A 17,711-nucleotide genomic window follows, 5' to 3' on the forward strand; every position below is an offset into this window, starting at 1 on the left:
AATCCACGCCTCTGTAAAGGCTCTCCAAATGACGTGACCTTTATTTCATTATTAATTTTTTTCGGAAACTGATTTAACATAGAAATTCTAAGAATACAAAAAAGAAAAAGAAATTCTTTGAAATAACACATATATACAGTATGGTTACTGTAAGTTCTAGATCGGCCTAAAGCTCCCACTAGACTTCTGAAAAACTGAAGAGAAGTGAAGATTAATGAGGCTTTCAAGAAGAAACTGAGGACTTTCTTGTTCTTCACGTGCTTCCATGTTGGATTTGACAATAAACCCCCATAATGCCGCGTTATATGCAAAATACCCAAGAATTTAAACGATAAATTGATCTTCTATGTAGGTCCTATCCTATGTTTGGTTGTTGGACAATGAATGATGTTACATTAACTGGAATACAAGAAGGAGAAATAGATATGTATTGGTAACTTACTAGCACAAGACCAAGCAAATATATTTGAGTTAAAGGAGAAATGTGCAAGATGTTTAAAGTTCATGAGCGTATGTATACTTGGATTAAAACCATTAACTGCAATGACAATTTGAACATTTTATATTGTAAGCTGCCTACAATTGCTAGAACATTGGATTTATATGTAAAATATGTGTACGAAATTAGAAAATATTCACAGAATGCATAAACATCACTTTTGTATGTTTAAAAATTAAACAAATATATATATTATAGGATGATGAAAAAATGAACAAAATAGAGTGAATTCACTATTTTGTCACAGCAGCCCATAATCAAGAGGAACCCTTTCACCTTATACATTTTAGCGGGGAATATCTATTGTCTCATTGGTTGGTTGTAAGTGACGTCAGACATTTGTATTTATGAATGGATGTTACGGGTGAGACATAGGGGTGAAATATCTATACGTATTTCAGATGAATAATACCTTTAAGAAATCAATTCTACAGAAATGTACTTATAAAAGTTATTAATATCAAACAAAATAAATAATGGATCGTATTAAAGGCAATAAGTCAAATAAATACATTATATTTTAAGGAATAAAGTTGGCTTTGCTTCTGGCTACGATGTTAGATGTATATATGTATATGTGTGTGTGCGTGCGTGTGAAGCTGTAGTATGCGAAGGCAACCACCTATTACAGCTGTTGGAGAAGTAGCCAATCAGAGGACTGGGACTTACCGCCTAAAGAGAGAGTTCGGGGGTCTTACGAGATGCTGTTTGAAAAATCTTCCCACATTACCTTAAACGTATCTTAAAACTACTGGGGACTAAGCTGTTTTTTTATTTTTAAAGGAAATAACAGATATCTTTTCTTCAAAATATATAGAGACAGTTCCCTATAATAAATATGTTTTGATAGCATTTTATTGTCTGAGATAAATTCTGATTACCTTCTTTTATTAGGAAAATACGTTTTTGTGACGTCATAGAGAGTAGGATGAATAGTGTAGCTTATCTACATGACTGAGTAATTAATTAATTATATTTAAGTAGGGTATTAAGTAACACGCTGTAGATACTATTATCATATCGAGTTAAATAGTGAAAGACTAAGTTGACTTTATCTATTTTCATACATTTGCAGTATAATGTAATTAAACAAATCAATATCATAATATTAAGAAATATATCGTTGTAAGGGTTAAAAATGCAAATCTTATAGAACAAAATTAAAAACACAATTATTTAGTAAATAAAATGGATCTTGGAAAAACTCTTGGCTAAAAATGTCCTCCCGTGATTCTTTGGTCAACAGCATTCCATAAACTAGAGGAACTCTCTCGCCGTATGCATTTTTAGCGGGAAATATCTGTTGTCTCATTGGCTGATTCGTCCTCTTCTGTGATTGGTGGTTCTATATGACGCCAGGCAGTAGTATTTTATGAATGAATTCGACTAGGTAGGAGTGAAATACCTATATTTATTACAGATGAAATAAAACATATAAATTACAATTCTTTAAGGAATCAAACTTATAACTATTATAAATTGCTTGTAAAATAAATAATAAGTCTTATTCTAAGGTGTAAGCTAAATAAATGTGTCATTTTCAAAGGAATAATTAACTGGGTTCTGGCTACAATGGCAGACGTGTAGTGTGAATTTGTAAACAAAGACAACAACCAATCACAGCTGAGGAAGATATAGCCAATCAGAGGACTGTAATATCCCGCAAAGAGAGAGTTCCGGGGTTTTATGAGTTGCTGTTTGAGAAATCTTCTAAATTTTCATGAAATTGTTTTCAAACGTTTTAGCTATTGGGAACGAATGGGTCTGAAGTTTTTTTTTATGAGTATTCTCTACAAAGTGTATAGAGACAGTTCTTTATAAGATGTTTTGATAACATTTTATCATAGGGGTAAATTTTGATTCATAAATTAGTTTTTATTAAGAATACATACGTCTTTGTGACGTTAAGATGAGTAGGATGAATTTTGCAGGTTGTCTAAATGGCTGAATAATCTATTTGCTGGTTTGAGTAATATGTGGCTAACCTTCGATATTCAGATAGAACTATTATTATATCGAGCTTAGATAGTGATGAACCACGTGAATTTAATTCACATTGCGTTACATTTCAGGATTTCAAAGATAATATGATTATTCAAAGGAATTCATTGACTGTCAAATGAGTGAGAGTGTGCGTGAAGCTGTTAGCATACAAAGTCAAACAATAAGCAGATGACGAAACCCGTTGATGAATCTTATATCTGAAAATTACCTCAGCTAGTGTAGTGATATTTTAAGCAGATTACAATAATTTAATACTTAAATAGACTATGTAGTTGAATGACTGGGAATTAATAGGGTAGTAATTTCTATACCTACCCTACCTTGAAAGCTATGAAATTTCTGAGTAAGGAGCACTGGATTTCTTCGTCAGGAACTTTAAAACTTAGTGAAGATTAAAAACTAATCTGGCGGTATTGGTCTATATTATACCAAACAACATCAGACTTAACGAGCTGTTCAAATATGGTAAAACTCGTGTGGTATGGGAGAGACTCGAGTTCTATCTGCTGAGTAATCAGCAGCCTTAGCCTGGCCCTCCCTGGTCCTACCTTGATGGTTAGGGACCTCGATTGCTGATCATATTTGTATATGGTCAGTCTCTAGGGTATTGTCACTTTTCCTTGTTACTGCCACATGAGTGACCTTTATACAGTAAGATATAAACACCCCAAAATCCTCTAAACATGTTTAATTTGCACATATTTCATTCTGATTGACCACTCGAGATCTATAGCTTTCATTTTGATTGGCTACTGAAAACTCCAGCAAATCGAGTTTTAATTTAAGTGAATGATAATCGCACAATGTATTCATCTTAGGTAGGAGCTGAGTAACCCATGTTTTAAAATGTATGAAGACATTGAAAAAAAAATTATCTTTTATAAAGACTAACAGAGATGTTGTTAATTTTTCATGAAGACAACTTGATGGCAAGAATGGGATTTCTCCATACAACATATGACTCCCACAAAATCACACTTTAATTAGTTTTCAACATTCTTCACTCAAGGTATTAACTACTGCACTGTAATTGTACAGTGGCTACTTTCCACTTGGTAGCGGTGGAAGAGACTCTTTAGCTATGGTTAGCAGCTGTTCTAGGAGAAGGACTACTCCAATCACAAATCTTTGTTCTCTAATCTTGGGGAAGTCCCATAGTCTCTGTGCCATGGTCTTCCATTGTCTTGGGTTAGAGTTCTTTTGTTTACGGGTAGCCTACCCTCAAATATACCATTCTATTTGTTTCCTTTCCTCACTGGGCTATTTTCCCTATTTGAGCCAATGGGATTATAGCATCCTGTTTTTCCTTTGCCTACACATGCACCAAATAGTCTATCCTAGTCTTTTCTCATTCTCCTGTCCCCAAACACCTGACAACACTGAAATTACCAAACAATTCTTCCTCACTCAGTGTGTTATATAACTACTGTACTGTAATGGTTTAGTGGCTACTTTCCACTTGGTAAGAGTAGTAGAGACTCTAGCTTGGTGCATCCACAGCACGGCTTCTTTCCCAATAAAAATAATAAAGTTTCTTCTAGGTTTAATAAGAAAAATAGGCTTGTTTAGACAGTAGAAACATGAACTATGTGGTAATGTTTATAAGTACTGTATAGTAGTTTTGCTTGTAAATCACTAGAGCTATTGATACCTTTTATTACACAACAATTCTTAATACGGCAGATAATCTTTGGAAAATGAATAGCTTAGTTTGATATCATCTTCACTATTAACATTGCACTAGTTGTATAGTAGGCCTATCATTATTATTAGCTAAGTTACAGCCCTAATTGGAAAAGCAATTAAGCCTAAGGGCTCCAACAGGGAAAACAGCCCAGTGAGGGAAAGAAATATACAGTATATAATAGTGTACCTTAGTATACCCTCAAGCAAGAGAGCTCTAGCACAAGACAATGAGAGACCATACTACAGAGGCTATGATACTACCAAAGACTGGAGAATAATGGTTTGACACTGGAGTGAACTACATATATGAACACAAGAACAAAAGGATGTGTTATGGTAATCTAAGAGACTTGAAATATTTTTCTTCCTTACAGAAACGCTATTTAGATACCATGTCCTTTTTTATTATTGCTATTACTAGCTAAGCTACAACAGGGAAAAGTAGTAGGCTACAGTGAGGAAATAATGAAACATATAGAATAGTGTGCTTCAGTGTCCTCTCAACCAAGGGAACTCTAACTCAAGACAATGGAATACCACTGTACAGAGGATATGACACTAGTCAAGACCAAAGAACAATGGTTTTATTCCAGTGTCCTTCTCTTGGAACAGCTACTTACATTAACTGAAATCCCTTGAGTGAAGAGGTTTTTAGATTATCTTACTGTTCTTGGTTGTAGGAAGAAGACGTGTAGAGGCTATCCCCTGGCCCCAACCCTCCTGTCATAGCAATCAGGCGATTCGTGATGGATCACCGACGATAGTTGAACCTTTCCTTCACTCAATGACAATTGTTATTTATCCCTCCCATTTTTATCATGGCTTGCATCATGTACAGTTCTTCCACACCCACTCCACTAATCCCCTCTCTTCAAGACGACCTTGTATTTGATTCCAGAGTTCTGCTCTTTCCTCATCCTCTCCCACAATTCTGAGTCTTACCACATCCAGAAGTGATCCAGAAGTGGTTGATTACATCAAGGTTATGATCTTTGAAAAAGAAGTCCCTTCAATCAACCTCAGAGTTTAACCCAACCTCAAGGGGGAGTTAACGCTGTCTCCACAGGACCAAGCTCCCTACAATGAATTCATGAGCCGACCTAACTCTTTCGACATGCTGGACCCTGCCCTCAGGACAAGGTTCATCATTGTCTGTGGGTTCCATCCTAAGCTGCCTTTGGAACTCTCCAAGAGACACCATGACATCGTAGGAGCCGAGAGGCTTTCAACCAGAACTGACAAAGCCTCCTTCGAAGTGAAGTGTGTGTATAGAGGTCCTCCTTTAATCAGTCTGAACCTCGGTGTATGGGGCTCCTTCATCATAAGGGAATTCACCCCTTGTTGCTTCAAGTGTCAAATATTCGGCCACCACCGCAACAAGTGCACCGTCTCTTCCACCCTCTGTCGCATCCTCTACAGGGAAGGGAACTCCATTGTCACCTACTGTCTTAATTGCCAAGGACCCCCATCCTGCTTGGAACAGACGATGTCCTGCAAGACTCCAGGGAACTAGTCACAGTAAACAGTAAATGCAGCAGTCTGTTGACTTGCTCTACTGCACCGTACCAACTACCCTTCCTTACGCTAATTACTCTTCAGTTATGCGTCTAGCTTTCCTCCAAAATCATTACAATTCCCTCGTATATAATAATCAAAATACTTGATTTTTACTTTTTTTTTCTAGTTTTTCAGGTACAAGGAACGTTTTACTCCACCTTTTCTCTACTGTGCATAATATTCCAAAACAAAAATTTCCTTATCAACTTTCTTTTGCTCAAGATGAAACTATTCTATCGCTCCTTTTAAAAACTTGAGCTTTGACTCCGAGGGAAGATTTTTACTCCTTTACCAACGTCTCTAACTAAACATTTTCTTTTCCTTCCCGAGTTCTTCTACTTATCAGGACTTGCTGTTGTCCTTCTTTCTCTCCAACTGCATGACAGGAGTCAGATGGTTTTATGGGGATGCTGGCCCCGCACTCCGTCACCCTCTTCCTTTTAGTGGACCTAAAAAGGGGAAGGGGAGCCCCCCAAAATAATAAAAAATAGATTGACAAATAAATAAAAGTTGCTGATTATCCGTCATCCCTTTATCCTCAACCACCTACAAATAAAAGTTACTGAATATCCTTTATCCCTTTATCCTTAATCACCAACAAACCTATCCCCTATGAGCTGCATTATTACAAGAGACCATGATTGGCTACAAGGGCCAAGCAATCTACAACAACAACAATATCTTACTGTTGTTGAGGGTATGAAAAAGAAGAAGAATGAGGAAAGAATCAGCCAGACTATTCGGTGTATGTGTAGGGAAAAAAATTAACCGTAACCAGAGGGATCCAATGCAGTACTATCTGGCCAAGTCAAAGGACATAGTTCCTCTAGCAGTAGTATCTCAACAGACGGCTGGTGCCTTGACCAACCTATGTGTTAACTGAATCTTATGCATCTGTTATGCTTGTTTAAACAGACACATCCACCAAACCCTGCTTTTTTATTACCTATTTTCATTGGTGGTTTAGCTAGCATCTCTGTAAATACTTCTCCGATTGGCTGGTTGGACTACAGGGGTTTTCAGATGACATTTGTATAACAATAATTCATTATGTAATGGTTGTTTACAAATGCAATGTGCAAGTAAACTTTTTCTAGGGTGTCCAAAATTACTCTATGAACGTGGTGCTGTTGAAAAATACAAGGGTGTGTAAGAGGGCATAGAAAGTGTAAAGGACTATGGAGGAGGTCTATATATATATTTTTCTTATCAAGAAGTTTCCAGGTAGTACTCTTTTAGCTATAGTTGCTCATACGAAAGTAAAAAGATATCCCCGAAATAATGACCCACGGGGTTTGCGAGCACAGCTCAACCTGTACCGCTTGCCAGAACATAGGCGCTGTGATGTAATGTTAACTTTGCAAAAGCAGCAAGCCACAACTGAGCAAAAACCAATATAACTATAGCTAAGACCGAGGCCCAATAACTTTTTGTATTGTTAACTCACTTTATCAGCCACGCTGGAAAATGCCAATGTCCATCGCAGGTGTACTACTAATCACTTTTTTATGAGTATTGACTGGTAATATCCTAATTTTACATCCCTTTATGTTCCTTTACACTATTTATTTCCTTCACGTTCCTTTACACTTTTCAGTCACACCTAGCTGATCCACAGTACAATAATTATAGATGTTACTGAAAAACCTTTTTCTGACATTTAATTTTGATATTTCTACTTCTAGACTTAGTGCATGATCTCGTTGTCCAAAATAGACTTAACTAGAAAAAAAAAACACATTGTAGTGTAGATTCTGAAAACTGTGCAATATCCTGAACATTTCAATAAAATCTCTTACATGCCTATCTTCAAAAGTATTTGAAGCCAATTCACTAAGTCTGTCTTCATTAACATTTGCTGTAACTTTGGAACCAGTTTAGTGGCCCTTTGCTTTACTTTTTCTAGGGTACTCTTATCTTTCTCCAGACAAGGCAACCATGCCTGTACACAATACTCAAGGTGGGGACGAACAAAACTTTTTTACAACACAAGAAAGGATTCCTTGTCTACAAAATAAAATGCTCTCTTGATCATACCAAAATACCACCAGCTTTATCTACTGATAAACTTTTATACAACACAAGAAAGGATTCCTTGTCTACAAAATAAAATGCTCTCTTGATCATACCAAAATACCACCAGCTTTATCTACTGATAAACTTTTATACAACACAAGAAAGGATTCCTTGTCTACAAAATAAAATGCTCTCTTGATCATACCAAAATACCACCAGCTTTATCTGCTGACATAGCAATGTGTTTTGAAAATGACAGATTATATGACACGAGGACCCGAGTATATAGGTTCTTCTCTTCAGTAACAATTTGCAAAGTTCATGAAATGAAGTTTTCTGCACAAAATCAGAGGACATTTCTGGCAAAGTAGGTGACACTGATTCCAGATTGACTGACCTGGTATTAGCCGAGATAAAGGGGTTCACATTTCACATATATTCTTCAAAAATTTCTTGCGTCTTGATCACTGGCCATGCCATACACTCTTCCATGTACCCCATTATTCCCATGTGCCCTTTGAAACATTCATGTACTGCAGGGTGCACCACATTCCCAGTTAACTTATCACTGATATTATTATGTGAAAACTTCTGCCTCAAACACTAACATGAATTTAGCCTACCTCTCTTTCTCTCATTTTGTTTGGTATGCCAATCTACTTGATTTAAATGGGATTAGTCATGCCTATCAAAATATTGTACGGACACCTTCCGACAAGTGTGTTTCTATGTCTATAAACCCTTTGTATATATTTCACGCATTTGTATTTAAATTCGAGATATTTTGTTCTGTATCAGTCAACGTGGAATTCTCCGCTCTTTCTTCTGATGTGATAATCAAATATGTACATTTTATATCAAGATTATTAATCAAAGATTTTTGTACCAAAAGAAACACAAATTTAAACCTAAGCCTGGCTAATCCACCTCAGGCATTTTCTGTGCTACTTGCACGTCCGCACGTCTTGATGTAGTCCGTCTCTCTCGTCAATAAAGCACCCTATTCACATTAAAAATTAATTTATACATATACAACACTCTCTCTTTCAAACTAAATTCTTTTACGGGCTGCCCAGCGGCAAGAGCCCGTGTCATACACAAGGTAAGGCAATCTATACACACACACACACACACACACACACACACACACTCAATAAATCATCAGTGTCGAAAACTGTCTCTGTACCCTCACAATATATATTCAGTCAAAAAATATGTGAGAGATGACTTTTCACAATCCAGCAATTTTTACATAAATCCATATTTTTGTGATAAATTCCAAGGACAAATACAAGCACAAGGTGAATATTTGTAGCCATGGTAGTTTTTCAAAAATTCAAAGAAACGAAATGGCACACAGAAGACAAACACTCCAACATTCATGCACATACTTATAGGTGAATTATAATGATGTACTGTGCTATGTATAGTTGAAATGTTCACAATGCATCCTGTAAATGTTTTCATAATCATTATTAATGTGCCTGTTGCTACAGATGGGCATAAAAATATAACCACAAGACAAATACAGACATTATTAAAACACATAATAACGAATTGAGTTTTTTATGTTCAATATGTACATCTCTCTCTCTCTCTCTCTCTCTCTCTCTCTCTCTCTCTCTCTCTCTCTCTCTGTATATATATATATATATATATATATATCAACAAATATAGTTTTATAAGTATTTACATTATCATTTATATAAATTACCTTCTCCATTCAAAATAACACGTCTCATAACCTGAGATTATGTGTGGGTTTGGAACTATGGAATTTGGGTCATATGGCCATGAGCTGTGGGCATAGGAGGTAATTCTCTTTCATATAATTACCCTATGCATGAACCATTACCATAGCATATATATGTAGTAGAATCCACTAAAAGATATATCAATAGCTAGAAATATAAAAGGTCCATGAAACAATAAGTATCTGTAAATTTTTTCCTTAGAAATTACTATACTGTAATACTAAATGAATTTAAAAATTATTCATGTTAAAACAAGAAGTGAAACAAACATAGACAACTGTGGAACCAGTTTAAACCTGGATTAGTTTATCACTTATATATTGGAAGTTCGGTTCTCTTTGTCTGACTAATATGACAAATTCAGATTTTTTTTTTTAACGAGAATACCTCCAACTTTGTCTCATTATACAAAACCAAAATTAGCGCTATAATAGAAAATACTCTTGCGCACCATAACAGAAAATACTATTACATAAACTATTGTAATTATTTTACATCTTTCTATATCAGTACTCAAAATCACCTTCTCTAAAAGGTTTTTCTTTATGCAATTATATTCAAATGCGCATAGTTACAGCCAACGTTAGTTTGAATATCATAGCAGGTTTTTGTTTTCTGAAGATCTTTCGATATTAGAACCATTTGCACAAATCTATTTATACTTATATTAATATTTGGTATTGTTCTTGTTAGTTAATGACATTTATGTAATTTTCGCATAACCTATGAAGATGAGGTTTGATCTCACTTACCCTGGTCTCTCGGATGCCAGGATCTATCCCGGATATCTTCACGATGTAATTCCCTTCTCTTCGCAGCAGCTCCACCCAAGAGATAAAATAAATATTGTTTCCTTAAGAGTTCATATTATATCATACCTTGGGCCATGGGTCGATGTCAACAGGTAAATGGCAATACTATTCCACAGTCAAAAATTTCTAGGTTTGTTATATCATCAACTTCCGTTGCAGCCCTCACTATATCAAGACCTTGCTCTACCAAACCAAATACCCTTTGATATTTAAATTCTCTTGCCTCACAGGTTCCCGTTGTAATAGAGAATTGACTAAGTTTGCTTCCATCGTCCGTGTCATGCGTGGCCCAAACAATTCCCGGAATAAGTGGCTGCTGTACCGATCATCATTGACTTTAATACTAGGGTAAACAGGAGCTCCTCCAGTGCCATCATTATGTTCGTAATCACCCGTGTGTACAGCTTCTGAGGATTGGTGACCTTTGTAAGCCACCTCCAACAACCTGCAGTGAGCATAAAAAGGTCCATGCTCTCCCGTACACATGGCAACATTTTAGCTAAATTACTAAGTCTTATGGCCTCTCTACATAATGCATATCTTATATTAGAAATTTATCCATGTTCTAGTAAAAATATGAAAATATTATAAAACGGTCCAGCACATAAATTTTGAGTAGCAGGGGCTTTATCATAGGTTTTATATGAGCCACTTCATTGGAGATGACTGCAGTTATTCTTGGCTGGCTTTGATCTTTAGAGTTAAGTTTTTTTATGGTGGCCCAACATTTTTTGCTGTTATGAGTCGAATTGATGTTGGTTACAGTTTCTTGCCAGTTTTGACATCTTTCGTTGCTAATTGAGTTAAAAAGAGTTTCTCCAAGCTCAATTGTATTGTTGGAAAATGGATCGTCATTATAAGCTTCTATGTATCTTTAGTACAGTTCTTTGCTTTGGTCATTGAGGCCAGGTATGAAGGTATTTCTGCAGCCTCTAGGGATGTTGTTCTTTACAGCTTTCCACACTAGTGTTTGAAAAATCTCATACTATTGAGGGCCAGGAGGGATGTTTGATACATCGGCTTCCACATTACTTGAACAATCTTCCCATTTTGCTTTGGGGTAGTGAAATCTGGGGATTTTGTGATTGGTATCTCTAGGTCTGATGGTAGTCTTTATATCGATTGTCATTGGCCAGTGTTGAGATTTAGGAATTGTATTAAATATGGTTGATGCAGTTTTGGTAGTGCTTGGAGGAGACAAAAGCCAAGTCTGGTTTGTACCCTCTTCTCCAATTTGCACTTTGGAAGGATGCATCGTCCTTTGCGTCATATAAGATGGTGAGGTCATGTGCTATGGCCCACTCCTCCACTGCCTCTCCATTATGGTCATTTTGGTAATCGCCCCGTATGGTATTGCGGCTGGTGAAGTCCCCTACAATAAGGGCTGCATTATTGTCAGGATGGTACATTTGAGGCCACACAAAGATAGTAGGTGGTGGTTCATAAACTGACATGATGTTTATGTGCAGTCTACCTGAAGGATCTCAAGTACCCTGGTAGAGAGATCTCTTCTATGTTGCATAATGGACTTGTCCTGAGCAACTATTGCATTTTCATTGGTTGGACTTCAGTGGAAAATAATCAAGTGCATGTTTAGGATTCCTGGTAGGATGGAGTTTTTGTGTGTCTCTTGTATACAAAGTACATCATCATTTAGGATGGCCAGTAGTTCTACTTTTATTGCCGACAAGATTTCCTCATTGAAACTGATTACTCTAAATTTTGCCACCTCTTTGCATGGGGGCCGAGGGTTTATCCTTTTACCACCCTTCAGGCTTGGATGTAGTTCACATGTACGAGTGTAAGTGTAGCGCATGTTGTAGCAATTGGTTTAAACAGGGACACCATGGGAAGATTTGCTATTAGATGGAAGGTGAATGTATGCAGCAGGGGAAGGTGATGAATGAATTAAGTGTATGAGGGCAGGGTGTTGGTAATATCAAGGGGTTAAGTCAGGATGCCAGAAAACCTTAAATCAATCAATCAAGGTGATAAAGGAGTGATACTTGTGGCTGATCACTGAACTGGTAGCAGATTGGAGACCGGTTAAAACGGAAAACGGAAGGAGAGGGGTAGTTAGTTGAAATAAATCATAGGAAATGAATGACTGATAAATAAAGACAAAAGATAAAAGAACGACACCTAAATTTATAAATCTACGTCATCACTCTCTTGTTAAATGAAAAAAAAAAAGAGAAAAATTTTATGAAAAAATCTGCAAGAGTTGCATTCGTCGAATTGACAAACAGGTTTCCTCCAACAGCCGCTCGAGGGCGTTATTCAGGAAAGTGTTCTGTGAGTCTGTCTCCTCTTATGTTAAGACACCCTCCTCCCCAGTCCCCATCATATGGAACCAAGGTCTATTCTTAAGTGAATTAATGCGCATAAGTATGCTGTAATGTACAGCATGCAGCGAAACTGACGGATAATCAGGTAGTTATTATATGGTAATCCGCTGGCAGGAGAGAGAGAGAGAGAGAGAGAGAGAGAGAGAGAGAGAGAGAGAGAGAGAGAGTTTGTCTATAGCGTCTTCACAAATAGGACTATGTTGAATATTAGAAGGCTAGCTAAATTGTTCTGCTGTCACTCTTACCCGAAAAGGTGTACAGTAAGTATGTATGTATGTATATATATATTTATATATATATATATATATATATATATACATGTGTGTGTGTGTTGTTGTTGTTGATTGCAATGACGGTACGTTTGTCGATTTAAACACGTGCTACTGTCATTTGATTTCATGTTTTGGAGGCAAAGTCAGGTCAAGTGAACTTTGTCCATTTTTATTTATTTGCTTATATATCTATCTATCTAGTAATCTATTTTATAGGACTAAATGTAATATGAAATTACAAATGATGAAAATGTGAGTGTGACATGAAAGATGAACATAAGTTTGACAGTTTTCATGAAATTACCCATACCATTTCATGATTCAAGTGTAGGCCTACAGCTTTTGCTGTATGGGACCGGAAAAGCAGCCATCAAAGTAAAGTAAAGTAAGTTGTAAACCTCGAGTGCTTTCATACATAAGACATTTAGCCTACAGTAAAATAAAAAGACAAGGAAACGAGATAGAAGCAGGAAAAGTCTGAATTAATTCTAGGTCTACCCTCATTATTTATCCATTTTAGTTACCATATTTCGAATCTTATTTTTCAAGAAATTTTGCCAGCAATTCATACTTGTAAACAGTAGCCTATTCGAAATACGATGTTGTTCATTCGGTTAATATTGATCTCTCTCTCTCTCTCTCTCTCTCTCTCTCTCTCTCTCGATATTGCAAGAGAATTACCGTCAGGTATCACGTGGTTCTAACCCCCGGAACGACTATCCGAAGATATCGTGTATACTCTATTAAAGGAAATAACGGCATTATTATTATTATTATTATTATTATTATTATTATTATTATTATTATTATTATTATTCCTAATATGACAATAATACTGATTTCAACGAATCTCGTTTTACGACACTAACTTTATATAATGCCTGTTCCCTAATTCTTCGAATTAATTCCCTCTGCCAAGGCAAAGACGTTTTTTCACTTCATCATTAATTTTGTTATATGTTAATAATTCAAAAAATATTCTCGAAGCATCTACTAAAATGAGAATTAGAAATGATAATATGGAAGAATGAACTAATCAACTTTCATTGAACTATGTCTTTCTATTTAGCAATGGAAACAGAAAAAGAAAGAAATGCAGAAATGACATTTCCTTATGTGGCGGTCTCTGGCAACCCTCGTACATTTTACCTTTGCCAGCATGTACTGTATATATAATCGAAGTTCGTCTTTGGTAGACACAGTCAGTCAGTTAAACATTAAAGCAATTTCAAGGCTCAAAAATAATTGCTCAAAAATTTACTCTCTCTCTCTCTCTCTCTCTCTCTCTCTCTCTCTCTCTCATATATATATATATATATATATGTATATATATATATATATATATATATGCCATGCAGCTAGTCCACTGCAGGACAAATGCCTCAGACAAGACCTTCCGACAGGGTCTGTTTAAAGTCTTTCAATGCCAGTATACTGTATAAACCCGGAAATTTTCTTGGCTCATTAACCCATCGTCTTCTCTTCCTTTCCCTGCATCGTTTGTTTTCTCTAGGGACACAATCTATCATTCCTAATGTCAATATCTGTCATTCTCATTATGTCCTGCCCATGTCTATTTTTTTTTCCTTATTTGTTGTTAGAATATCCTTCACTGTAGTTTGCTCTCGTATCCATGATGCTCTTTTTCTGTCTCTTAGTGTTATTCACATCATTATTCTTTCCATAACTCTTTGTGTTGTAACTAGTTTTAGCAAAGCTCCAAGTTTCTGATACATAAGTTAATACTGGTAGGACCCTCACATTAAATAGTTTTCTTTTTAGAGAAAGTGGCATTTTACATTTCATAATATTCTCTCTCTCTCTCTCTCTCTCTCTCTCTCTCTCTCTCTCTCTCTCTCTCTCTCTCTCTCTCTCTCTCTCTCTCTCAAATATGCGTTTGTGTGACTCCATGTATCTCCTCCGATTAATAGTAAAGATACTATCATTCATAAAATTAAGTAGATTCCCTTCTTAACAAATAACATAGAATATTTCCTTTTTTTCAGGAACGAAAAAAAAGGCAAAATGGCAAGATCTTCTATTCTGTTTGCAGCGTTCATCATGGCAGCTTTGGTCTGCTCAGCTCTCGGTGGCACCAGACCAGACTGTCTCCCATCACGCCTCAAAGTCGACGGCTGCAGAAACTTCTGTGAAAACCAAAAGTTTGGACAATATTCTTGCTGTGACGAAGATACCAGCCCAAGTAAGATCCCTTTTCTTCAAGGTCTATAGTATGTAATATAAACCTTTCTTTCCTTCACATGAAATCTTTGTATGTCAGTCTGCCCGCGTGATAATCTCTCTCTCTCTCTCTCTCTCTCTCTCTCTCTCTCTCTCTCTCTCTCTCTCTCTCTCTCTCTCTCTCTCTCTCACTGAATTAGTCAACCCTGTTAATTTTGATTGATTTCAAGTGGATGCTTTAATAAAAAGTAACGTGTAAACACTGGCAAAACGATAGGATCGAATGGAAGAAAAATCTTTTGTAAAATTTTGCCCTCGGTACTTTTGAATCACTAACAGGTGACTATACACATAGGAAGTGCCAAGAAAATGAATTAAGAACTAATAATTATATCTACTAATGGATGAGTAAAGGAATTACAAGGTTAACAGCATATCTGTCTGTATGTTTGAGTAATCAGTAATCACAACAGAATGGAATTAGAATTGTACTCTTGCTTCAATAATTGTTTTTTCCCCTCCCCCAGCCAGCCACCGAGGACGCTGTCCTAATACGCCACTCACCTCTATAGAGCGGGGAGCTCTGCATCGGATACCCAATTCTCCTCTGCTACGATGACTCGGATTGCCACTATAACGATACCCAATTCTCCTCTGCTACAATGACTCGGATTGCCACAATAACGATACCTAATTCTCCTCTGCTACGATGACTCGGATTGCCACAATAACGATACCCAATTCTCCTCTGCTACAATGACTCGGATTGCCACTATAACGATACCCAATTCTCCTCTGCTACGATGACTCGGATTGCCACAATAACGATACCCAATTCTCCTCTGCTACAATGACTCGGATTGCCACTATAACGATACCCAATTCTCCTCTGCTACGATGACTCGGATTGCCACAATAACGATACCCAATTCTCCTCTGCTACAATGACTCGGATTGCCACAATAACGATACCCAATTCTCCTCTGCTACAATGACTCGGATTGCCACAATAACGAGAAGTGTTCCTATTCCCTCGACACTCAACACCGCATTTGCCGACCAGCTTATTAGGTTTAGAGGGACGAGCTATACCACGGGATGGTATTTCTGGCGTTGTATAGTTCTTGGGAAAGTTTCATAGTAAATATTGGAGGTTATGTATTGATTGGTTCCAAATCTGGAGCTATAAGAGTTGGCAGATAAATGTGGACACCTGCAGGTAGATTTCTCGTAAACTTTAGGAACAATTTTATTTTCTTTTAGTTGTTTTTTTTTTTCAGAAAATTATAATTTTATTACTTTGATTAAAGAATCTCTGCATTAATAGATGTATACAATTCAAACTACAAAAAAAAAATATGTAGGCCTACGTGCTTTGAGTATGAAACTATGTTGATAATGCATACATGCAAGATCTTGTATCAAAATGACAATCAGTATAGCCTACTTAATGATTCGTTGAATATGATTTCTTATGCAGATATATCAATAAATTGTTCATTTATAATTATTTCGTGTTTTAATTTTATTCATTATCACGTTTCCTACCTCACATATTCATAAGGATGTAAAGATACTCGGAAAATTTCCCAAATTTACATTATCGACAGTAAAAAGTTACACGAAATAATGAGTTGTATCGTCATTGAAATTTTACCTCAGATTATGTCTAAACGGAAATAGAAAGCTTCACTACCACTTTCCAATTGTTCGCAGGAAACTGCTGTCTTCCAATATAAAGTGGTTGAAATTTTATCTGGCTTTTTTCCACAGAAAGCTTAGCAAAATTCGAACTTCGGAGTATCCTTCGTTTTGCAATGTATGTCACTTGATGAGATCGGCAGATTGGTGACTTAACTTCCAACCGTTTTTGCAGAACTTTCGCGGAAAATCTCATGAAACAATTTTGTACTAGGGTATTAAATATCATATATACGAATGATGAAGTTAGTCCTGATGCTTTTATTAGAATCAGTGTTATTATCTATGTTGAAGTCTCTTATTCTGTCGAGTGGAAATAACGAATGTTTAAATATTTTGTCGAGTCATTATAATACAAGAGTGTTGAACGCACTGATTTGGTGGCCGGGGTATTCGGAATCGGGAATGACAAGTTTGACAACTGATAATCGTTGCTTCAGGGCTTGTATTCTTGTCTTAGATTGCGTATCCAGTTCCCTACTAAGTGCTAAAATTTCCCTCATTCTTACCTCATGCCACAGCAAGTATTATTGGATATGAGATTGAGTCCAGTCAGAAAGGGTAAGTTCTTGGTGTCAGTTTTGTACGTTACTACTATTATGTCCCCCGTTGTATCATCCTATTGACTGAAGAATTTAGGAGTCATTGGCAATATTATATCATCAAACCATTTTGCAGTGCATAATTTCACAAAGGTAAAAATGACCTTAAGCTTCATGTTTTTATTGGTAAAGTTTTACAAGTCTACAGGGTATCATTTCGAACAGAAAATGCATGTTTTCCTGTAGAAAATAACGTGATTTAACCGAATTTGACCTTTATTTCAACCGCAAACAAACAAAATAACCAGTTCGACTAACTTCAAGTAGCCGAACTGGTTG

General features: G+C 36.4%; 1 protein-coding gene across 1 annotated transcript in view; it reads right to left on the reverse strand.

The window, feature by feature from the left end:
* Positions 1–17,711, reverse strand: part of LOC137650476 (titin-like) — a 963,282-nt gene that overhangs the window by 874,372 nt on the left and 71,199 nt on the right.

The sequence above is a fragment of the Palaemon carinicauda genome, chromosome 12, assembly GCF_036898095.1.
Source record: "Palaemon carinicauda isolate YSFRI2023 chromosome 12, ASM3689809v2, whole genome shotgun sequence".
Taxonomy (NCBI): Eukaryota; Metazoa; Arthropoda; class Malacostraca; order Decapoda; family Palaemonidae; genus Palaemon; species Palaemon carinicauda.